The 25665-nt window shown below is 38.2% G+C and overlaps 1 protein-coding gene and 1 long non-coding RNA gene across 3 annotated transcripts in view; both read right to left on the reverse strand.

Annotated features, from left to right (window-relative positions):
- Positions 1-25665, reverse strand: part of CHSY3 (chondroitin sulfate synthase 3) — a 157125-nt gene that overhangs the window by 39226 nt on the left and 92234 nt on the right. The window lies entirely within an intron of this gene.
- LOC110390317 lies at positions 9628-13068 on the reverse strand. 2 transcript variants are annotated; one of them, XR_002433692.1, is made up of 2 exons: positions 12545-13068; positions 9628-10088 (listed from the first exon to the last, which is right to left on the reverse strand). It is a non-coding gene; the product is annotated as an uncharacterized LOC110390317 (long non-coding RNA). The 2 variants fall into 2 exon arrangements; XR_002433691.1 differs by having other exon boundaries at positions 9628-10156.

Genomic DNA, 25665 nt, shown 5'->3' on the forward strand with positions numbered 1-25665 from the left:
AAAGGGAAACATTACTCCCATTTTTAAGAAAGGGAGAAAGGATGACCCGGAGAACTACAGGCCGGCGAGCCTCACCTCTGTGCCTGAGAAGATCATGGAGCAGATCCTCCTAGAAGACATGTTAAGGCACATACGTGACAAGGAGGTGATCCGAGACAGCCAGCACGGCTTCACCAAGGGCAGATCTTGCCTGACCAATCTGGGGGCCTTCTACAATGAAGTGACGGCATCGGTGGATGGGAAGAGGGCGATGGATGTCATCTACTTGGACTTCTCCAAAGCCTTTGACATGGTCCCTCATCACATCCTTCTCTCCAAATTGGAGAGGTATGGATTTGAAGGATGGACTGTTCGGTGGGTTAAGAACTGGTTGGCTGGTCGCAGGCAAAGGGTTGTGATCAATGGTTCTATGTCAGGGTGGAGGCCGGTCACGATTGGTGTCCCCCAAGGCTCAGTCCTGGGACCAGTGCTCTTCAATGTCTTTATTAATGACATAGATGATGGAATCAAGTGTACCCTCAGCAAGTTTGCAGATGACACCAAGCTGAGCGGTGCAGTCAATACATTGGAAGGAAGGGAAGCCATCCAGAGGGACCTGGACAGGCTGGAAAAGTGGGCCCATGAGAACCTAATGAGGTTCAACAAGGCCAAGTGCAAGGTGCTGCACTTGGGCCAGGGCAATCCCAGGTATTTATACAACCTGGGGGAAGAAGTACTTGAAAGCAGCCCTGCGGAGAGGGACTTGGGGGTCCTGTTGGACGAGAAGCTGGACATGAGCCAGCAGTGTGCGCTGGCAGCCCCGAGGGCCAACAGTGTTCTGGGCTGCATTAAAAGAGGAGTGGTCTGCAGGGAGAGGGAGGTGGTGGTTCCCCTCTACTTGGTTCTTGTGAGGCCCCATCTGGAGTACTGTGTCCAGGCCTGGGGCCCCCAGCACAAGAAGGACGTGGAGCTCTTGGAAAGAGTTCAGAGGAGGGCGACCAAGATGATCAGAGGGCTGGAGCACCTCTCCTATGAGGAAAGGTTGGGGGAACTGGGCTTGTTTAGTTTGGAGAAGAGAAGGCTCCGGGGAGACCTCCTTGTGGCCTTCCAGTACTTGAAGGGAGTGTATAAGCAGGAGGGGGATCGATTGTTTGTGAGGGTGGATAGCGATAGGACAAGGGGGAATGGTTTTAAGCTGAGACAGGGGAGATTTAGGTTAGATATTAGGAGGAAGTTTTTCACACAGAGGGTGGTGACGCACTGGAACAGGTTGCCCAAGGAGGTTGTGGATGCCCCGTCCCTGGAGGCATTCAAGGCCAGACTGGACGTGGCTCTGGGCAGCCTGGTCTAGTGGTTGGCGATCCTGCACTTGGCAGGGGGGTTGAGACTTGATGATCTTTGAGGTCCATTTCAACCCAAGCCATTCTATGATTCTATGATTCTATGACTAAGATAGTGATTACTTTCGCTATTAAGTTGGATATATAAACATAGAAAATTATGCATTCTTGTATCTTTACAGGGATAAACCTAAGACCATTCTTAGTATGAGCACAGATCATGCTAATTTACACAAAACCTCAGACAGGCTTTGACTGACCAAAATAATCAAATTCTGACCAAAACAATATCAGCCTTTTCAGTCAGTTGTCTTTACATACCCTTTGAAACTACACTTAATACACTGTGTTTGACTTAGTTCCTGTGTTCTAAATATGGCCATCACATGTTTGTGACAAACGTACTGCACGGTTTCTTAAGAAACTTTTTGGCAATACTTCTGGGAGAGCTGATATATAGCAGTATTTACCAGATCTGATCAAAACATGACTTTGTCATCATATTTTTCCACCTGCTAATGTTTTTTTCCAGTTTGTATTGCACACTTCTCACATAAGAAACACTGTAAGAAAGTCAAAGTTTTCTGCAAACTGAATTTTCTTCTCAGCTAAAAGCTGTTTGAGAGCAATTAATAGTGCGGTAACATAAAGCAATCATTATTATTTTATTGCTTTCTATGCAATCTTGTAGATTGCATTAACAACACAGTTGTTCATTGACAGTCTTATCTGCAAGCACAAATAACACAACTTTTTTTTGCAAGACTGTCTACTTCATTTTCCACAGTCTTTTGCTTCAAACAGAATATGCTCCACAGAAAACACGTTTTCATACTGAAGCAGAAACACTTCTGCTATTACATTTGTTTTCCAGCTCTTAACAGTGTTAATTAAAATGATTGTAATGGTGACCCAAGACAGGAATTCATGTGTTATTCAGAAAAAAATTGTTAAGAAATATGTTGAAGATAAATAGTTACAATATCTGCATTAGGAGCTAGAATGTGCTACCTTCATTAAAAGATAAGGATTACCTTGGGAGAAACTGTTGCTTTCTAGTTACAAGTTAGAACTTCCTGTGTGTTCTCATATTACTAGAATTGAATGGAATAGTATCTCACCTTTGTTCCCATATTCAGATATACCTAATTGAGGAATTAAGCATGGTAGACAAAATATTTTTCAAGCTTGACAAAATAACATATCTTAATGAACATTTGCTTTTAAAGACTTAACCATAACCATTTGTTTTCGTGCATTTAAAAAATCTCAGAAGAAAACATGCTAGAGCTCATATCTCTTCAATATGAAAATCATTCATGAACCACTTAAAAAAAATGCAACTAGTCAGGCTGTTTTTGTAACTCCAGGGCTCACACTCTATTTTCCTCCTGTAAATATAGTGGCCATGTTCAGCAAAAGAGAAGCTGTGGATGCCCTTTGTCTGGAGGTGTTCAATGCCAGGTTGGATGAGGTCCTGAGCAGCCTGATCTGGCGGGTGGCAGCTCTGCCCATGGAGGAGATTGGAACTGGGTGGGCTTTATGTAAGGACCCTTCCAACTTAAGCTGGTCTGTAACTCTATTCTGTGAAAAGCATTAAGGATGAAACCACTGACATCTTGAAGCACTGGGAAGCAAGGTAGCTAAATGCTTCTGCAGACACCTTTCTCCAGCAAAGGCGCTCCAGCTACATGTAAGCAATCAAGGGCATGCAGGAAACAGCCTCTCATGGACTCCTATCTCACCATTGCTTACATCCTGAATTTGCAGCAACACAAGTCTATCTATGTGGTGGAAGGGAAGAAAAGAAAAAGAAATCCTTCTTCTTGTTATTTGGATCATTCACTTTGCATGTTGTCTAACTTAAGTAAAGGAATCAAAAGCTATTGGACTTGACTTCTGACCACCCAAAGTCTAGTTTTCAAGGGAAAAAAAAAAAGACTTTTAGATTAAACTCATCACTAGGTAGAAGAGAATCCAGCAAAAAACTTAAGTATAAATCAGGAAAAAAAACCAACCAACCATACCCTAAGGGTTGCAGTTTGTGTCCACTGCCAATTCAAAGTGAAATTGTCAGATAGAAGGTACACAGTTTTTCAGGTTTGTCTGCTGTAGGAACTCTGCCCTCCCACTGCATACACTATCAAGATATTGCACTAAAATAACCTAACAATGGGAAAATATCTTCTAATGTGAAATCCATTTACAGTACTCAAATTGCTTAGAACGCTAAGCAAAAGAACAGTTCCTGTTATCACTCTTCCCTTCAATTGCAGTCAACAATATTTTGTAAAAACCAGCTCTCTACACTTGCTTGCTTGTTTTAAAGGATGCCTATTCTCGGGTATTCTAAGAGGCCATTAAGGTTGCTGGACTGAAGCTTGCTCTTTCACAATTAAAAAATGCAGAATATAGAAAACCAAAGCCATAATGAGGACATCAATTTTAGCTGTCATATCCTATTGCACTTCCCTACATTCAAGTACGTCATGAGTGCTTTTTCTATACAGTGTAGGACTTAAACTGTTTGTTCACTGTTTGCCTGTACATTCCTTTGGAATGTATCTGGAAATTGATCTTCATTACAAGTAGACCCATACTAATGTACTTTTTCAGTATTGTAAATAAGATTCTTTATTTCCACTTATATTTCCAGGAGGAAAAGAAATATAAACAATTTGTACCCCAAAATGATTACAGTTATCTATTCTGTACCTTTTCTATCCACAAGGCCTTAATACTGCATGTCATAAAGGAAGTTCTGAAAATTAATTATATAACACTCACTCCAACTCAGACAGGCGAAAAACATACATATAAAAGAAGAGCTCTAATTACACTGCAAGGAAAGGAAAAAAAAAATCCTTGAACATATAATTATGAAGTTTTTCCTTGGAAAGAGAATGCTTTGGCTTTCCTCTAGTGACTTTCTAGCAGAAGACTTCTACTTACCGTTAGGTTTTTCAGCAGCTACTCTGCGGTACTTTTGATTTACATGTTTAAGAATTCCTTACTAACCTGAAGTTTCCATTAGGGAATACCTTGCAGCTTCAGAGTGCTTGCCAAAATACAACACCTTGCTGCTACATTAACACTTCTTATTATAATCTCTACCAGACTCTTTCAGAAAGAAAAGATTAAGTCACATGTTTCATTTGCTTAAGACAGAAGAGCTAATGGCAAAATCCTGGTTACACCGAAGTGTATCAGCGCAATACTAGATTAATTCAGCCCACCCATGGACTGAGACAACATTGTACCTCAAACATTCATTAAACAAAGAAGGTAAGAGTGGGTAAGTAAAAAGGAGAGGAATACACTCAGTACAAGCCACTGTAGTTTGAGGAACACGTATTGGTTCCTTATGCCATTACAAATCTACTCATGACGCTTGAGACAATACACTTGAAGAGATGATGAGGAACACAGTCAAGAAGGTACTAAGCAGATTTGGGTGCTTGGAATCCAATTTCATTGAAATTACTTGTATAGCTTCTGCTTTTGCTTGCATGTATCTACGGCAATGCTTGTGGGTTCTTCTTCCTGGCATGTGCTGCCATGGAACAGCGCTAGCTGCAAAAAAGTATTCAAGAAATCGGCTAAATAACACCAGCAGCAACAGGCACTGTTTGCAAATACAGATTCACCTCTCAATAGACCATGGCATTGTTAGGGTGTCACTGGACTGCCCAACAGACATCTGATGAGCTCAAGTCCATGCACGGTTTTCCATTAAGCCCAAAATACCCCTAGGAAAGTGAGACTTCTGCTTCTGCAGTCAATCACTTCTCTGCCTCCTTCACCCTTCCTACTCCATTTCTTCTCTCTATCCCAACTCTTTCTCCTTCTCCCTTGTTGAAAAAAAGAAATGGACTTGACTTGGTGGGCCAAGGAAGCGGCTCAAAGATGTATCTTTAAAAGGCTGAAAACAGCTCACATTCACCAGGTTTTGGCAGGTTCTATAATTTTTCTGTCTTTCCTGTTCTCTTCCTCATTGTGTAAAGCTTTTTTTTTTTTTTTTTTTTTTCCTGGCCTCTCCCTTGGCTACTCTGAAAGTGAAAAGAAACAGGTATTAAGGAATTAAGATCAAAACATACCTCAGTTCAACTAAATCCACCCACTAAACTTTCCAAAAGAATGCAAAGAGCAGTCTTTCTCAAGAAAAAAAAAAAAGAAAAACACCAAAAAAAACTCCACAAAACCCTCTGCAGTTCAAGAGAATAAAGGAGATTGTGAAGAATGCAAAGCTTCCTTAAAACTTTGTCTTTCAAACACTTCACTGATTTCCCCCTTCCTTTATTTTAATGATCAATCTAAAGATTTATGTTGCAATTTTTTTCACAGAGAAAAGTCTCTGCATCTGAAATCCCAAACTCTGTATGACCACTTATTATTTTTCAGTGAGAGGGTTAAATTAATTTAGTTGAATTTCTGGGCTCATTTAGTCTAACAAAATTAACATATTTGGAGTAAATAATTTGATATTCGAAGAGTTTTAAGAAAAGACTTGTTTAAAGTCACAGAAAATCTGTTAGTTATTATCAGAAATTAGTGAGATTTTTCTAATGGAGTAGAAAGCTCCATGAAGCAATGGTTTAAAGTGTATTGAACCTTTGGAGATTCTTTCATTGTACATTGACATTTGTTGACATCAGCCAAACACATACATTCTCCCTAGATCAGTTTCTCTGTCGGTAAATTAGAAAACAGCTATTTTTGGAAGAGCACCATCTTAGGTAGTTTTCCTCTTAAAACAATGCGTAGTACAGAGGTGAGCGCTAACAGAAACCCCAGTTATCATGCAGTCATCATCACTTGCACATTTGGAAGTGAAGTGGACAAGGCAATAGCACAGGATTTCAGAACAAATGGTGAAGAACTGTGAGACCTCAAAGGTGGAAGTTCTTGCTCATTTTAAACTGAAAGTCAGATTCGGGTACTATTTTGCTGGAACTTGTTAAAAGCCATATTATACATCATTTTAATAGTGAAAATCCTGAAACAATCCTTTAACTTATGATTGTCATATTTTTTGAAAAGATTGTCAGTCTTCAAAGATATGGATAGATGATAGCCTACATACCTACTATTAAATTGTTAAATAGTTAATTGCCATAAATACTAAGAATTGTACCTTGTTTCTTGTCTAAATTTGTCTTGTTTCAACTTCTCTTTGCTTTTGTATCTTGCCATGCCTTTGTGTACAAAAGTATTCACCAAACCAAAACATCCCATCCGTGCAAAATTTGAATTATGAAAAGGGATTAGGAAGGTAGAATGTATCGTGGAGGAGGTTTCATGGATTTCCAGTGCTTCCATCCAGAGCAACTTAAGCAGACATTATTTTTATGTATGGAAAACAAGTAAATATTACTGAGCATTCTGAGAGTGGGAGGAAGCACGAGTGAGTAGGTAAAGGAAGAATGAAGAGAGAATTTCTCCTCTACACAAGAACTGCTCAACTTTCTATTTTACAGTTCAGACTTATGGCTTATATATTTCTCATACTCTCTTGTAAGTTCGCACCTCACAGTATTTAAAGGAGATCTGGGTATATATTATTTCATCATTTATTTTCTTCCTCTGTCTTTTTTTTCTTACTACACGGAACAGTATTTTGAGAGGCAGAAAATCAGTCTGTCTTCAATGTTTCCAATACAGCAGTGAAGAGAGCTCAGAACTGACCCAACCTGTAAAGGAATGACTTGGAAGCAGTGCAACGCATTTTTAATTTTATCAAAAAATAACACTGACTGTTGACTTAGCCAACCTTTTGTTCTTCAGTGTTTGACCATTTTCTGAAGTAGCATAAGTAAACAAAAACCAATGCTTCTCAAAACAGAAAATAAAGATAAATTTTGATTACTATATAATATGTTCTTTGGTCTCTTGAAACTTTTATTCAGACTCCATATATTGGATGGCTGCACCTCACTATTCGTTCAAGTTTCTATAGGTAACAGACAAAGCTAGGTAGCTGGCAGCAGTCTGAAATGGAGAAAGATGACACTGACAAAAAGAGTACTGGCAACATGAAAGGAAACAGGAATGGGATAATGGTAAAAGCAAAAAGGCAAAAAACAACAACAACAACGGAACAGGGAAAAAAAAAAGAAAAAGCAGAAAAGACAAATGTCTGTAACAGAAATTGAGAACAAATTGAAAAAGAGTTGAGTGTTTGCTATTCCTAGCTCAAAAGAGAAACTGAGCTCAAGAAAAGGAGAATGGAATGCAAGAGGACAACAGAAATGTATGAAGCTGGAAATACATTTCAGTGTAGTCAGAGGAATTCATAAAACCAACCCAGAAAACAGACATGATTGTAAAGAAATGCAAGATCTCTTGGGGACTGTGAGATAAAATGGCGGTTGTTTTGTTCTCATACTATGGCCTATTTCTTTTTAAACTTCACATTTGTATTTCACATATAATAAGCAAAATATCTTTTTAGATTAGCTTTACTTATAGATTTTCTCAGTGTATAAAAAGCACAGAAAATCTAAACATAATGTCCATAAAATCTTTATATAAAAATTTACATTTCAGCTGCTAGATTAACTTCATTTCAAACAGTTTCTATATATAATTTATCGTAAGACGCTGGTGCTACAAACACGAACCAACTAATGATATTTACTTCCATAGAAAACGATTAGTTTCTGTTCTACAGTCTTAGCAGCTTACGATTCAGAGAGTAAAATAATTGAAAGTTACCACAATGCAGTACAGAACAGAAATAAAATTTAAAAAATGTAAGTTAAAGAGAAATAACTGGAGTATGAAAACATTAGGATATTTAACACTTTTTGTTATTGTTACACTACTAACATGAGGCTTTGCTACGCCAATCCTGGTAGAATAACCAGCTAGTAATTTTTTTTTTTTTTAAATCATTAATCTGTCTGAGAATTTCATGTTTTTGAAGGGAAAAATCCTCAAGATGTCCAGTACCTAAAAAGTAAGTACCTTTTGATTCAAAGCATAGACTTAGAATTAATAATTTCAGTAGTCCATTCAGTTTGGTCCCTTCTTACATATGGCAGCTTGAGCATCAAGTTTTCCATCACAATATACAGCTAATGGAAAAAGATGTCAAAAATTTGAATAGTCAAAATCTGCAAGCTTGACTACACATAGGTAATTAATCACAGAAATAAAGGAAAAATTTTAGTGATTATTGCCTCAATGCCATACAGAAAAAGTTAGAAAGGTTTCTGTTACTGCTCTAAATGTAATTTCTCTGGTTTTCTTTGCAGTTATAAAAATAACACAAAACTTAAACTGTCTTTTCTTAGAACTTTGTTTTTAGAAACTTTTGATTGAAACAGCAAGACATTTCTGTGTTTTCTAACTTTAATTGTAGACACTTTGATATACCGAATCTTTAGCAAAGACATAATTTCTTTAATATTCTTTAAAACAGTAACTAGGTTCAACAGGTGTTAAAATACAGTTTTAGACATTGGGAACAAAAACAGTCTCCTTTTCTCCATCAAATGTTTTTACTGTAACTCAAAAGATAAATTATATATCAATGCAATGAAAAAGCCACACATTTTAAAGTACAGAATGAGGAAAAAAAAGAGTTTTTAGCAAATAGCATGGTGGTAAGAAATGCAAATTAATGAATTCATACAAAATACACAGATTATTTTACATAGGTGCATTATTTTACAATATAAAATTGTATACAGAATCATAGAATTGTTCAGGTTGGAAAAGACCTTCAAGATCATCAAGTCCAACCGCAACCTAACCATACTACCCCAGCTCTAACAACCCACTGCTAAATCATGTGCCCAAGCACCAGGGTTTTTAAACACATTCAGGGATGGTGACTCAACCACCTCCCTGGGGAGCCTGTTCCAGTGCTTAACAACCCTTTCTGTAAAGAATTTTTTTCCTGATATCCAACCTAAACCTACCCTGCTGCAACTTGAGGCCGTTTCCCCTTGTCCTGTCACCTGTCACCAGTCAGAAAAGACCAACCCTGCTCTCGCTGCAATCACCTTTCAGGTATTTGAAGAGAGCAATAAGGCCTCCCCTCAGCCTCCTCTTCCCCAGACTAAACAGCCCCAGTTCCTTCAGTTGCTCCTCATAGGGCATATTCTCCAAGCCCTTCACAAGCCTTGTTGCTCTTCTTTGGATCTGCTCCAACACCTCAATGTCCTTTCTGTACTGGGGCCCCCAAAACTGAACACAGTACTCGAGGTGGGGCCTCACCAGTGCCGAATAGTATATTTTAAATGCAATATGTTATATATACAGTTTTTGGCATGGTTAATTAAAGAATACATAGGTAGCAGTGGAAGTATCACCTCCTATTTATTTCCATGGGAACTGCAATAGATACAGGAAGCACAAGAATACTTATCTGATAAAGTAAATTCTCAGCTATAATACACTGTTTTTCAGCATAGTCACCACCATTAGCTATTCATTTTCACCCATGATGAAGAAAAGCTGCACTTGCACCAGCAGAGGTGACCCACTGTTTCACAACTGCTATGATGGCGTTGCTAAGAAAAAGTTGGCTACGCAGTCAGAATATAAGAATATAATTCAGAATTATAAGTCAGAATAGATGAAAGTTAGAAGGTACCACATTTGGCCTATACAGTGTATGTGGTAGGACAGTCCAGCCAAGACTGGCAGTGTGCTCCATGATCTTCAAACTGCCATGGGGTCTGGTATTATTGTGTTGCAAGAGAAAGGTTGTCTTCCTCTCCGGTCTGACTCTGGATGTTTGAGTCTTCAGTTTTTTCAGCACTGCAAGATAGTGGTCAGAGCTGATGGTTTGTCTGGGTTCCAAGAAATACAGAAGGATCAGCCTTTTCCTATTCCAAAAGACAGTGCACATCACATTACCAGCTGAGAGCTGTGTTTTGAACTCTTTCATTCAATGGGGAATTCACATGTCACCACTACAAGGACTGCTGTTTTTAATCTGGCTCATAGCGGTTACACCATGTATCATCACTTGGTGATGATGCAATACAGGAAACAGGCGCCTACAGCTTTGTATTCATTCATTATGTCCTGACAAACTTGCACATGGTGATCTTCCTTTTCCTGTGTGAGCATTAGTGGGACCCACAAGGCACAAACTATGCAATATTCAAACAGTGCCACCATTGTCTCTAATGCATTGAAGCACATATTCAGCTCCACACACAGTTCCCTAGTTGTAGTACACCAATTCACACACGTGAGCTGATGAAGATGTTCTACATTCCATGATGTGACAGTTGCACATGGCCATCTGGAATGTGGCTTGCCTTTCACATCACTGTTGCCACTGTTGAAACACCACCCACCACCGTGCTCACATTCACTGTTTGTTTTCCATAAATGTTCACCAACTGTTGATGAATGTCAATGGATGTCAATTTTGGAATGCAAACTTCTTCTGCATGGAGGAATTCAACAACACACCTTTGCTTCATACATACTTCCATGTCAGATGCCAGTCTGTCAGACTCCTCCTCTGCTGCCATCTCTCACACAGCAACAACATATAATGCAATATTGGTGGGAAGGTTTAGCCTCTACTGCCATGCCACCAACATTTGCTTCTGACGTTGTGGGCCAACATAATAAAATAGGAGGTATTACTTTTGGAGCAGCTCTTGTACACGCACAAATCTGAATTACTCTGCAAACTAACCTCCTGTGTCTTACTGCATAAAAGGATGATTTAAAATAGCAGCAAAGGTAGGACTACTAAAGTAAAATGCATATTCAACGCTAACCCCCCCATATCCTTTCAGAATTGCTATCTGCAACCGACAAGAAAAATCCAGAGATTCTCACTATCTAATGTACTTAAATTGACATGTTTTTCCTCCTCACAGTTCATGAAAGCCACCAAAGAACTCCTCACATACAATATAGTCAGTATGAAAATTGTTCAGCTCTGGAGGGATGACTCACTTATTTTCTGCGCTGGTTTTGAGGAAGCTCTTTATGTGGCTTAATAAATCTACTTATTTTTAGTCTGGCACCATCTATTACGTATTTGATGAACTGTATATCATTTTGACTTCAGCCTGGTAAAATGCTTTTCAATCTAAAAAGAATCTACAATAAATGAAGCTACCTCATAATTTTATATAGTCATCTCACTGAGAAATACTCTGATTTGGAACAATATGTTCCTAAAAAGCTTAAAAAATGTTATTTAGATTGGCTTTTGCTTTTCTTTAGAAGAAAACATCATCACTGCTTAGGATCTATTTTTTTTTGTCACTGACTGGCTGCTTCACACGCTTTTGTGTATGCACTAGATTTGAACAGTTCCTGACTGCGCCTAGAACAGAAAGGTTGAACTCTAACACATCTATTCCTTTCTGTTATCAGCCATTTAATCTTCTCGCTCACTGCATCTTCATATTCCATTTTCTACGTCAGAGTGAGCAATGTAGCATGGATGTCAGCTGTTGTCCATCATCCCAGAGCAACACTTTGAAAGAAGGCACCAGTATAAAACCAGGTTCACTGCTGCAACTGAACAACTCTCCTCTGTGTTGCAACTGTCCACTTGGTTGACCACAGTAGCACACAAGGCCCAATGGACAGATCCTGCCCCAGCTTTTCTCTGACCTTTGACTCATCTGTTTAGGTGTCATTCCCAAAGTCTGGTATTTCCATGTCATATTTGCTTTGCTCTGGACAAACTTTACTTTCATGCAAACATTACTTTCATGTGCCAATCTGTTGGATTTTTCCCGTGTTGACATTTTTCAACATTCTTCTTGATTTTAATCACCCTGTTATTTTAGCCCACAAGTAAACGTAACCCTTCAATTAAGTTGTTTAGTATGCTCCTTTGAACATTAACATCATTGTTCTGCTTATTCCTATTAGCAGAAATGTTGGTTGCTATCACTTAGAGTTTCATTTAATCACTGCTCCAAAGAACTCAGTCTCACTCTTCAAGTTCCTCACACGCTCATAGCTTACTCACTGCCATTTTCCACTTTCACATCAGCACTGTATTCTCATTCCCTGCCATATCTTGCATTCTCTCATTCTCCTCTTCTGCATGTTTTGGAAGCACCGTACCCTTACCATTTTCTTCATTTCAGAAATCTAATTTAACTTGGTAACAAACAACCTGGCCGCAATATGCAAAAAAGGCCATCCATGTTCACAGACTAATAGACAGACTGATTGACCACAACATTCATCACAGTCAAGCTTATACACAGCAAACCTTTACCTACCTTGTAGTTAAGCCTTGAACTAAAGTCTACATGTTATCCTTGGCAAAGAAGTAGATTTTCAAAATGCAAGTCCCGGTTTGAAGGCACCAAAGGGCAGATAATCTGCCATTTGCCTCAATAGTTCTTCCAGGATTTAAACATATTCCCTTTAAAAGAATTTGTAAAATTTTCAGTTTGAATTTCTCTGCTTTTACTTTGTTGTTCGTTGTTTCATTATTTTTTTATGCTGATAAGAGTCACTTAGTAACAGTATTTTCATTTATATGTTCAAATAATCCAGTCATAACTCGATCTCTTCCCTATAAGCTATATCACTGAACTCCTGTCTTCCTTCACTTTGATGTTCTCTAACTCCTAAGCAATTCAAATGCATTTGCTAGACACCTTCATGTGAAAATGTCATAGTTTTATGATTTTTTTGTTATCGGTATTCCACATCATAGAATCATAGAATTGCTGAGGTTGGAAAGGACCTTCAAGATCACCAAATCCAACCGCAACCTAACCATACTGCTCTAACGACCCACCACTAAACCATGTCCCCGAGCACTACATCCAAACAGTTTTTAAACACATTCGGGGATGGTGACTCAACCACCTCCCTGGGGAGCCTGTTCCAGTGCTTAACAACCCTTTCTGTAAAGAAGTTTTTTCTGATATCCAACCTAAACCTCCCCTGCTGCAACTTGAGGCCATTTCCCCTTGTCCTGTCACCTGTCACCAGTGAGAAGAGACCAACCCTGCTCTCGCTGCAATCACCTTTCCGGTATTTGAAGAGAGCAATGAGGTCTCCCCTCAGTCTCCTATCATAACACATGTAGTCTCACATCACAACATCATGTAGAGCACTGGAAGTTAAAGAGTTAATGCCCCAGTTTTGTGGACTGCCGATTTTCCAGGTATCTTTTTCTCAGAAGAAAAGAAGAAATACATACCTCAGAGGACTTTTCATTTCCATCTTCTGTTCAGAGGGAAAGATAAAACTGTTTGCAAGTCACAAGATGTCCCTCTTTCTTACCGGTCATCTTGGCAGTGCATGCTCCCTAGCTGTCTCACCTTCAGCATTAGAGTGAGGCCTTTGGTTTTTGGAAACTCTCTCTCTCATTTTATTTATTAGCCTCAATTCCAATTATATTGTATTATATTGTGTTATCTTGCATTCTGATATCTTGTTTAGTAAATTAACTTTCCTCCTCAAATCATTACCACTGTTTTGTTTTTAGACCCATCTCCCTACCCTTTTGCCTTTTTCCCCTTTCCCCCTTCCTGGGGCGTGAGTCTGTGGGTCTCCCTGCCCCATTAGTCATGGAACTGGGCTGAACCGGCCTGTAAACCATCGATAGACATTCACAGGTTTTTTTGGTTGAAGTAAAAACTCCTCTTTTTTACTTAATTATTACAGATTTTCAAGGATTTTGCTAACTCTGGTGAGCATGCTATGAGTTCAGGCTCAGCTGTCTGCTTGCTCTGATCTCTGAATCCTGCATGGAGCTTTTCTTTTCAGAGAGAGAAAGCCTTCCACCACATTTTATAAAAACAGTTTTCTTTCCATATTCCTGAGCCACTAACTCTTCACTTGCATTGGTTAAAAGCACATGTTGGTCAAATTAACCATGTAAGAGAGATCACTCTGCTGCCACTGAACTTAAAAGTTATTGATCTAGTTCCATAACCAGTCTACACAGGTAAGTTATGGAAGAACTACAGTCCATAGAAGAAGTGTAGCTCATGATAAAGGAGCAAACTGGAATATACAGACATCAATTGTTAAGCATGTAGAATCCCTCTGAAGGAGAGCACCAAAAAAAAAAAAAAAAAAAAAAAAAAAAAATCCATGCTTGGCCTTTTCCTTTATGTTACCAAGCTTTGAAATAGGTTTCATTTGAAAGGGAGTAAGGCATACAATTTCCTAGTGTAATCTTACAACACTGGGACAAAACAGGGAATCCTTCTGCAGAGATGCAGAGAGGAAATAATCAGTAACATATGAGAAAGTTATCCAGCAACTGCATAACTGGTCCATTCTATGACAGACATGATGTGATCTACTACAGTAAAATATTTAATAAAGTTATCAATTTTAAAATACTAAGGTCTTACTACACTACTATTCCAACAGCATGCCTTCTAGCATTAAGAGAATAAGAAAGAGGTAGAAGTCCTGATAAAAACTTGTTAAATACTATTCTTTCCTGTCTTCTACTTAGGTGGTTACAAGGAGTACTGTGCACATTGAGTTTCAAGCATAGTAATCTCTCACTTTTTGCTGAAAAACTATCATGAAATATATCCATGTCATGGAATTCTAAAGACAAGAGCAAACAGAACAGCCACACAAGAAAGTAGTACACATTATGTGGATTGCAACAGCTAAACCTCCAAGGCGAACGAAGTTCCTTCTGTCTGAATATAACCAGTTCAGGCCAGCAGACAAAATAACCAAATCATTTACTAACTTTCACAATAAGTTGCATCATTTCACAGTTGTGGACCCTATTACCAAATGATATTATATTTTTGAACTACTAGTTGAAAATCCTGGCTGAAATCAATGACTGAACATGCTCTTACAGAATCTGCAGTTATGACCTGAAATCTTATACTACATTTTATACTTCACCATTTACTGTTTTAAACCAAGTATTAGAGTCAAATATAAGATACATAGAAAACAAAAGGAAACACCATTTAAGCCACCAAAAATTGTGTAAATACAGTTAGCGCTTCCTGCACATGTTACCTGAGAGAAGACAGAAAACTCAAGAGATTTTTTAAAATAAATTGCACTCTAATTGAAACGTAACCAGAAAAGAAGCCAGAAAATGTTCATCAAATGCACAAATATTTTCATCAGGTAACATAAGGAAAGTTTGACTCAGATTATAACCTCTTGTTATAGTACAAGCAGGCCATCAGTAGTCACACAAAATAACTCCAAGAACAAATTCTATCATGCTAGCTGCTCCCTCTATAAAGGGAATTTTAATAAGTGTTTGTGCAACCATGCTACACCAAAGGAATGGTTTCTGTAAATAAATACATTTATGTTTCATACAGCATCCACTGGAAGTCAGAAAAATTGAACAGATTACAAGATGTCATGAGTGCTTCTAACATGGTGATCAAAACTGACTCAATTCAGGCAACAGCCTAATAAATGTGGAGAATAATTAAAATCCACAAAATTGAAAAAAATGAGAAAAGACTGAAGAAACTGAACAAGCAAAGATATTAAAAAAAAAAAAAGAGTCAAGAAAAAAGGAATACAGAATTAGGAATACGGCAACAAGAGGATACAACACTGCTCAGCCAGATTAGCCTTTACTACACAATATGTAAACAACTCTGAATAATATTAGTACATACAAGCTGTAATAAAGAAGATACTAAAGACTTCAGCTTGTCTTCACAAAACACACACATACACACAAAATGGCAAAATAAACAGCCTCATGAAAATTGTACTTAGGAACGTTGTGAAACATTCCCATTTGTTCAGCTTATTTAAATCTAAAATAGTCTTAAAAATTGGGTACAAATCAATCTTTCTTGGTTTGCCCTATTTGTAAACGTAGAACAAGATTATGTAGGGCAACATCTGCCTGAATTTTCCACCAAATGTTCTTCCCAGCCACAGTTTGTAAATAAATCTCCTTGAGGTTAAAAATTTAGATAACCAATCTCCTCTGGAACTAACATCCAGTGGTGTCAGTATCCAACATGGACAAAACTATATTTTATTTCTTTTCCCAAGACTGTGGCAACAAATAAATAAATGCCTTTTTTTTTCTTTTGTTTTTCTGCATTGGTTAGATTGCAGGCTCATTAAAGAGTAGGTCATATTTTCGCCCTACCATGTGACTCAGGTATGCTTTAATGCTTGACAATAACAATATAGCTAATGTTGTAAGGAAACACAGATAAGAAGTTGTTAATTTTATGGTATAATCACTGAGGACCAAGAGATTCAGCTCTCAAAAGGAAAATATATACAAATAAAAATACATATATATGTATAATATATCAACTTCTGTTACACAGTTCTCTTTCCAGAAACTATTTGCTCCTAGAATCCAAAATGTAAAAATATTCATGTTGGAGCCTTGCAATCAGAATACACCAGCCATAAAATTACAGTTAATGCATAAAGCGTTACTTAAGAGGCACAAGATAATTCTATGTGTTATTTCTTTTTTAGTCTTTTTTAAAATATCCATGGATAATCACATCTGCCTTGCTGTCAGATATATGATGCACATAATACCCATCACTTATGCAAACAAAACAACAAAAGGAAGCAAAAGTTTCATAACCACAGAAAACATGTAACATTTGTGGCATACACAGTTCCTCCAAATCACTCCTTATGCTGCAGATAAGTTAAGATGTTTTTCTGCTCTCAGGTACAAAGAAGTAGGTTTCACTGCAGAGAGTGAAAATTCTCATGGATCACTAAAGTGGCTTAAATAGCATGCAACACCCTCCCATCCTATGCATGTACCTCAATGTCATTAAATACATCTGCCAAGTATACACGGTAGGACAAGACCTTCTCATTATGCTCTTGTAATCCTACTGCTCTGTTGCAGTTGCAGGATTCTGCGAATTGCAGTTCTCCTCCCTCACAATTTCATTCATCTTGGCAGGCAAGTTCCCCAGGAATGACCAGCAGCTGCTATATCTGCAGATCCCAGCAACATATGACAACATGCAGTAACAATACATGCCAGAGATGCAAGCACTGCCAATATCCGCATGCTCACAACAGCTTTTCAGCCAAGAAACAGCCAGGTTATTGAAGTTCAAATTATTTAAATGAAATAAAATAACAAACAAGACACAACAAACATCTCATTCTGACTTCCAATAGTGGCAGAAGCGTTTCAGCACAAAGTAGAGCTCCAGCTCATAAAGAACAGGGCTTGATAAATCAGTTTACCCTTATTAACAACCATCACTGTAAGTTATTAACAAAACTTAAGAAGAATATAAAAAAATAGAGTACCTTATAGACAGTAAGAAGCCCCTGTTAGCTATGATATTAGTGGAGAATATCCCGATAATATTCATCCCACTGATAAAAATACGCCCACAACTGGAAATAGATTTTTGTGAAGAAAGTGTGAAATGCTCCAAATTAACATAAAACTTGTATGTTGAGGATAAACAAGAGTTTATTTTTGCTCAGTTTTCAAGCACAGAATCAAACATACCTTCACATACATAAAAAGATTTCCTTCTGTGTAAAAATTGCACAAATTCAGATTAAGCTGGAATAAAAACCTGAAACAAAATCACATCCAATGTGCAGTCTTTTTCCTACAGTAAACTCACACTGTAAAAATTCCACTGCAGTTAGATAGTTTTTTTTTTTTTTTTTTTAAACAATCACAGAATCAATAGAGTCAGAAGGGACCCCTAATGGTCACCTAGTCCAACCACCCTGCAATAAACAGGGACATCCAGAACAGAGTGCTCACAGCCCAGTGCACCCAGATCTTGAATGCCTCCAGAGGCAGGACGTTTACCACCTCTTTGGGCAACCTCTTCCAGTGCTTCACTACCCTTTTCTTTATATCCAGTTTAAATCTCCCCTCTTTTTGTTTGAAACCATTTCTCCTTGTCCTGTCACAACAGATCCTGCTAAAAAGTCTGTCCCCTTCTTTCTTATAGACTCCCTTTAGATACTGGAAGGCCGTTATAATTAACTGGAAAGATATCGATTCTTTTCTGGAAAAAAAAAAATCAGTAACTTTGGAGTTTTCTAAATCGTTAAAAACTAATGCTCCACAATAAAATAAAAAAAAAAATCACTTCTAACTCAAAGGCTATGTTTTGTTTCACTCTAAAATACACAGATAGGTCAAAACATTCATGGCTTCCTCAGAGAAATACCTACTAACAGAGAAGTGCTATAACTGCTCTTGAAATTATAAAAGCTTTTGTATATCAGGCAGAAAAATCTCTCTCACTTAAATATGCCCTCTTGAAGACAATTACAGAACTTGCTCAGAGGTGCAAAAGTTTGTTTTATAAAGCTTACTGCTTTTTTGGTACTCTTTTCAGACTTTTTGTAAAGAGGAGAAAAACAAGACTTTTTTTTCAGAACACTCCCACAGACAGACAGCATGTGGCTACTTAACTGGTAAACAGGATGTGATACTACATTGCTCACAGATAGAAGAGCTCAAGGTCTCCAGGATGTGACCAGCAGCTCCAGTCCATTTCTACTGATTAGACTTCTGAGGTCTGAGCACAACTGGTAAAACATAAAGGACAAGAAACCAGGGACTGGGATAACACTCACAGCTCATGTACCATTAGGCACCATTAAGTTCAACTTGGGCGGGAAAAAAAACATGTCCACTGAAATTCCTGCAAATCCCACTTATGATGTCAGCACTGTAAACTCATTTCATGAGTCAGAGACACTGTCATTCTACCTCAGGGTAGGCACACTGGTTTGATGACTTCCATTTGGTTCTTTTATAAAAAGACTGTTAATGAAAAAAGTTTCAACCATTTTATGCACACTTTCAGTATTAGATTTAAGCTCCAAAAGAATTCCTGTTATTTACGTAGATGACAAACTAAGATTTTTCATTAATTTTTATTCTTGATGTTCCAACTATCACATGGCTGCTTCTTGCCATGTTACACATAATTTTCAAATCATAGAGACATGAGTCTTCAAGCCCTCTGGTGTGCTCTCAGTCAGTGATCAACAATTACAAACAGCATCTTGACATTCTAATAGGTACTCTAATTAAAAGATCAGCTCAATACTAGGTTGTGGTCAAACACAACAGATGGAATTTTAGGAGCAAACAGGACAAGGACAAATAAAATATAAAACATCATGATCTTCTTCAGTAAGTGCTCTCTAGCCTGCCTCTATCTATTTAGAAAAGGAGACAGAAGATGGTAAGTGGACACACAAGTAGAGGCAGGAAGTGAGGAGATAACCAAGAACAATAGTTATGAGGGATGTGAATAAAAAGAGCATGGAAAAATGAGAAAATTATTAGCAGAGGATTATGCCACTAATTAAAATTCAGCATGACATAAGGTACTTGCCTAGAAGAAGCTGGATGACAAAGTCAACTCTCACCTTTTCTACCATTCCTCCAGCTCAGTTTTGTATTTGCTTTCTCACTACCTTTTTCCCACATTCCATCATTCTCTTCCCACAGTGCTTCCAGGCAGAGCATGACTCCTGATATATTAAAGGTAACACATTATCAGTCAGAAGGCGAGAAATACAACGTGGAATCTGAAATCCAATTGATTTTAAGTCAGCTAATACTTCAAATGGTACTGACAGCTCATCTGAAGCACAACCCACTCAAAGCCCAGCAGACTGGGTTGGCATTCAGGGCAGGTGCCCAGCAGTGTGCAGCCTGCAGCAGGTGGGATGCAGGGAGGTGCTGGCAGGAGATCATCTACTGTGTGTGTGCTCAGAGGATGGGAGTTTGAGTACAATTGCTAGACTATGCCTCTTATATAACATTTCTGTATTGAACACACCATCTCACATGGATACTGCAAACTCTGTAGTCTATGAGCTTGTTTCTGGGAGCCATTTGTGGGGTGACACACATTTACAAGGAAGCAGCATCCTTACATCCACCTGAAACGCAGCTAAGAAAGCTCCCGACTCAGATGTGCCTCTCACTTGATTTTTTTTTTTTTTAAACTAAATATGCCAATTTCCATGGCTAACATGGCTTGTTCCTAGGTAATTTTTTCCCGACATGCTGTCAGAGGACGTATCTCCCCTGGCTCTCTAATGTGACATGGGAATGGGTTCAGACTGCACTACAAACAAGATGCTTTCCAAAAAGCATGTGCTTTCTGTAAAAGTCAGTTTTAACAGTTTAACTAAAGGTAGAACATTAAAGTCCTAAAAATACTAGCAGTAATTCAGCTAAGCTTAAGAAAGCCTACTCAGATAAAATTCTTATTAAGAAAAAAAATGCTAAAGGAAACTGAACTGCACTAAAACTGAATTAAGAATCCATAAAGGAAGTTCCAAGAATTTAACTAAATTGGCTTTAAACAATTTAAATCACTGTAACTCTGAACACCGATAGACCTTGTATTTCTCATCCTCCCACAATTTCAGCACGTTCTGAAGATAAGCACACACTGAACTCCGACGCAATTCAGCACTGCAACAAGCAAACCAGAGTGACAGCTACAGGAAAGGGACACATTCTAAGAGATGGAAAACCTTTCCCTTCTAAGGTCTTAGAGAAGTTTCATGAAATAACATCAATATATCTTACAAACACTGCCAGATCTGTCTAATATGCTAAGGGTTACCTAGAATGTTGCAATCTTTGTGATGTGACCTTGTGGGTCTTGTTATCTACATCTGTATAGAACATCTTTATGGGCACAATTCTTAACAGAAGTGCTCTCCAAATATTTTCAGTAAACTACAATTCCTCTAAATCAGATGACTTTTATTATTATTATTTTTAAAGGTTGCCTGCATGACAGCATATTGTATGAACCTTATGAGGCCCCACAGAACCATCGTGTCCATACAGAAAACCCTTTTGCAAGACCCAATAGGGACCAGCAGAGGTAGCAAGGGTCCATTACAGTCAGCAGCATACTGCCAGAGCTCAGTTCTTTGTTATTCTTGACTGGACAGACACTGGAAGATATTGTAACATGTACATATGTAAAAATAGGAGGGAAAAAAGCATCTAACACTGGAATACAAATACCTGAATTGATCAAATGAAGAACCTACTTTAGCCTCCATCTCTGAATCATTTTTTCCCACTTAGCACAGAAAGATCCAAAACAACGAGTTAATGAAGCTGATATGCAGTAAGCTGCTAAGAAGACTCACAGCTATGTAAGCACAAAATTCATATCTGTACCTTTCTCTTAAAAGGTGCTACCGTGTTTATTAAGCTTATCATTCTGAACTTTTAAAAGGACAAATGGAACACAATCCATTGTTTTAAAACAGTAAGCTAAAAGATCACACTACTGAAGACTTGAATTTCTCCATTAATTTATTCAGCCTTCAGAATTAACTGGCTCTTAAAGTTCACAGCTAAGTCAGATACCTATAACGAACAAGAGAGAACATTTGGATACTAACAGGTAACATACAAAATATTTGAAGGAAACAATAATAATATCTTGACAGGAAGCAAACTGTTCCAAAGACCTTCAGTATCGGGTATCAAATACCACCAAAATTTAACCACTTCTCTTTTTGCATAGGAAAATAAACCTTTATATATCAACATAAACTGTCTTAATCCAATGAGATTTCTCAAAGCTGATATTCACTGCTCTTACCACCTGACAATATTTTAAAATTCCATACAAGAGATACTTCCTACGCATTATTGTATACCAATGTTTCCACATACCTACAGACTTCTTTGCAGACGACACCAAGCTGGCAGGAAGTGTCGATATGCCTGGAGGTAGAGAGGCCCTACAGAGAGATCTGGACAGGCTGGATCTCTGGGCTAAAGCCAGCGGGATGAGGTTCAACAAAACCAAGTGCCTGGTCCTGCACTTTGCCGACAACAACCCCAGGCAATGCTACAGGCTTGGGGCAGAGTGGCTCGAAAGTTGTATGGAGGAAACGGACCTAGGGGTATTAGTCGACGCTCGGCTGAGCATGAGCCAGCTGTGTGCCCAGGTGGCCAAGAAGGCCAATGGCATCCTGGCTTGTATCAGAAAGAGTGTTGCCAGTAGGAGTAGGGAAATCATTCTCCCTCTGTACTCAGCCCTAGTGAGGCCCCACCTTGAGTACTGTGTTCAGTTTTGGGCCCCTCACTGCAAAAAAGACAATGAGGCCCTGGAGTGTGTTCAGAGGAGGGCGATGAAGCTGGTGAGGGGTCTGGAGCATAGGCCTTATGAGGAGCGGCTGAGGGAGCTGGGATTGTTCAGTCTAGAGAAGAGGAGGCTCAGAGGAGACCTCATCGCTCTCTATAACTACCTGAAGGGAGGTTGTAGTGAGCTGGGGGTCGGCCTCTTCTCTCTTGTAACTAGTGACAGGACGAGGGGGAATGGCTTCAAGTTGTGCCAGGGGAGATTTAGGCTGGACATTAGGAAATACTACTTTTCTGAAAGAGTAGTCAGGCGCTGGAACGGGCTGCCCAGGGAGGTGGTTGAGTCACTGTCCCTGGAGGTGTTCAAGAAACGTTTAGATATAGCGCTGGGAGACATAGTTTAGTGGGGTTGTTGGTGGTAGGTAGATGGTTGGACTAGGTGATTTTGTAGGTCTTTTCCAACCTAGCTAATTCTATGATTCTATGATTCTCAAAGTTCCTAAAATTCAGAAGTCTCTAAAGTTAAGAGCACAGGTAAGTGCATCATTGCCTAAAGTAGACCTACAGCAGCACCAACAACAAAATCTCCAATTCTCAAACACTAGTAATACTTTCTACCCATACAAACACTGCAGCATGGTTTGGCTAAAACAGTATTTTGTTGACTGTCCTAGATGATTAGAAAAGCACAGTCAAAACATAAGCAACTGAGAAAGTCTAGCACTTAGATTTAGGGTTAGCAGAGTTATTTGTTGGTTAGGTTGGGTTTGTCTAAAACATTAAAATAACTAAGACACATAAAGAATAAAATTTATTCTATTAAATTTTAAACACATACAAAAGCGTTTCTAATTAGCTCTCACACATTTGGAATTAGATGAATCAAAATAAAGTCACGGTAATCCTTCACATCTGTTTCCGTACAACACATCAAACCTTTGTAAGTCATGTAATGTAAGTCAAGTAATCAAACCTTATAAAAGTCATGAGCTGTCTAAAAATTTCTTAGTATTTTTTCTACAATATTCCACAAAACAATTACCAACCATCAAAGAACATAGAAAAAAGAAAAATGGCAAGTTTTTCCCAACACTTCTTCCAGGAGGAAAATTCAAATCCTTACTTATTTTGACATCGAAGATTGTATTGTCTCTTTTTTGGTGGAATTATAGCTCAAATCTGTGTATTAGTATGAAATGATTGAACACACAAATAATAATAGCTATCCAAGATCAATTAAATGTAAGTGAACAATACAGGACACTTTCATAGGACATGAAATGGGTACACAGAAAGACCTTTTCTGCAGTTTTTAAATATACAGACCTGATAAGTGACACGGTTTTATATGCATGTGCTCAGCAATTACAGTGACACAGAGAAAATAAGAGGAAAGTATAAAAAAGAAAATTAACTCATAGAGAGTTTATTTTAGACTGCATTCAGGATTTAAGAACTTAAAAGATCTTTCCTTCTTTAATGGATACATAATTTACAGTTGTCTTAGAACTGCTACAGTTGATCAAAATGTATCAAAAAGTTAAATATCACAACAGTACTTGAAAATGGGAAAAATATGAGAGAGCTATTGGGACACTGCAACATTACTCTTTTAACACTACAATCCTGTTGTGGTTTTGTGATTTTTTTGTTGTTGGTATTCCACATCATAACATCATGTAAAGCACTGGAAATTAAAGAGTTAATGCCCCAGTTCAGTGGACTGCTTGCTGGGTTCTGGGTGCCTGGTTCTTGGAGGGGGGGGAGGGGAGGAGCTGCATACCTTAGCGGCCTTTGCTCTTAGAGGGAAAAGGTGGAGCTCCTTGCAGGCCAGGAGACCCTCTCTTTGTTCGCTGCCTGCAAGCCTGTGCTCCCCTGCTGTTTTCTGCTTGTAGCTTCAGAGTAAGGCATTCGGTTTTGGACACCCTCTCTCATTTTGTTTGATTTTGTTGGCCTCAATTCCAATTGTATTGTGTTGTATTATTTTGCATTCTGATATCGTATTTAGTAACTTAACATTCCTCCTCAGAAAGTTGCTGCTTTTTTTTTTGTTTAGACCCATCTACTATCTCCCTACCCTTCCCCCTTTTTCCCTTTCCTAGGGTGTAGGTCCACGGGTCCCCTGCCTTATTAGTCACAGGACCGGGCCGAACCAGCCCATAAACCACTGAGACTCTCTGTTTTTTCCTTCCCTTCTTTTCAGGGCTGGTGAGCCTGTACACCTGCTGCCCCCCTATCACGGACACAGATCTAAAGATAACTCCATGACAAAATTCATGTTTACTTAAACAGCAAAATATCCAAATTAATTCCTACCTAGTTTTAGGCATTTATATTAGAATCACTAGGGAATAGCAAAGACATTTATTAATAACAGAGAAAGAAAGCCTTAATTATCAAACCTTCAGAGCACTGTATGCTCATATATCCAGATACTGAACCTAACTACAAAAATAAATATAATTCTTCTTAACATTTCAAAAGCTGGATATATTCGCTAGCATTAACACTGTCCATTTTTCTCAACCTGTAAAGTACATTCACTACATGTAAAATAAGAATGCGTTCTTTGTAAATTTTTTTGAAATCTTAGAATATGAAACTGGAAAAGATATTTCAATGTACTTCAATAGGTTTAGTGTGCTGTACTACATTAAGGCAAGTTCTCCAACAAATGCCTCGGCAAAATACAACAAAAAAATAACAGCAAGGCAAAATTGCAATACAATTCAGACAGGAAAAGTTGATGTAATGGCATAATCACGGCTTTAACTAAAAACAAGCATATCAACCAGTCAACCAGTAAGGTAATTCATTACTTGGACATTTTGTTTTAATGAAAATGGAAGCACTTTGAATATAATAAAAATAAGGCTTAGCACAGAATTCTGACATAATTGTGTTTGTACTATCATGGCTTCCTGTAAAACTCAAAAATCTATGGTCACATAGTTTAGTTCCATCTCTATACAAAAGTTTCTAGTTATATTAGGCTTTCAAAATTTTTAATTCCCATTGCCCCTTGAACACACTGTGTTTCAAAGTCATTGACTTTCACCATTTTCTTTCAGTTAGAACGGAAGTTTTTCAAATGAAGTTATCAACTGCTGACAGCTTTAATCTCTATTAAAAATGAAATCAAAATATGATTACTGTGAAATCACAGCAGGAGAAAGTTAATAGTGTATCTGCAGATACAGTCTTTGCAGAAGCAGCATATTTCACTATCCCTGCAACCAAATGAATGTGATTTGCTTTCAGCATAGTATGTCATGCTTATAGTTTGAAACAAAAAAAAACAATTGCACA

This window comes from Numida meleagris, chromosome Z, assembly GCF_002078875.1.
Source record: "Numida meleagris isolate 19003 breed g44 Domestic line chromosome Z, NumMel1.0, whole genome shotgun sequence".
Classification (NCBI taxonomy): domain Eukaryota; kingdom Metazoa; phylum Chordata; class Aves; order Galliformes; family Numididae; genus Numida; species Numida meleagris.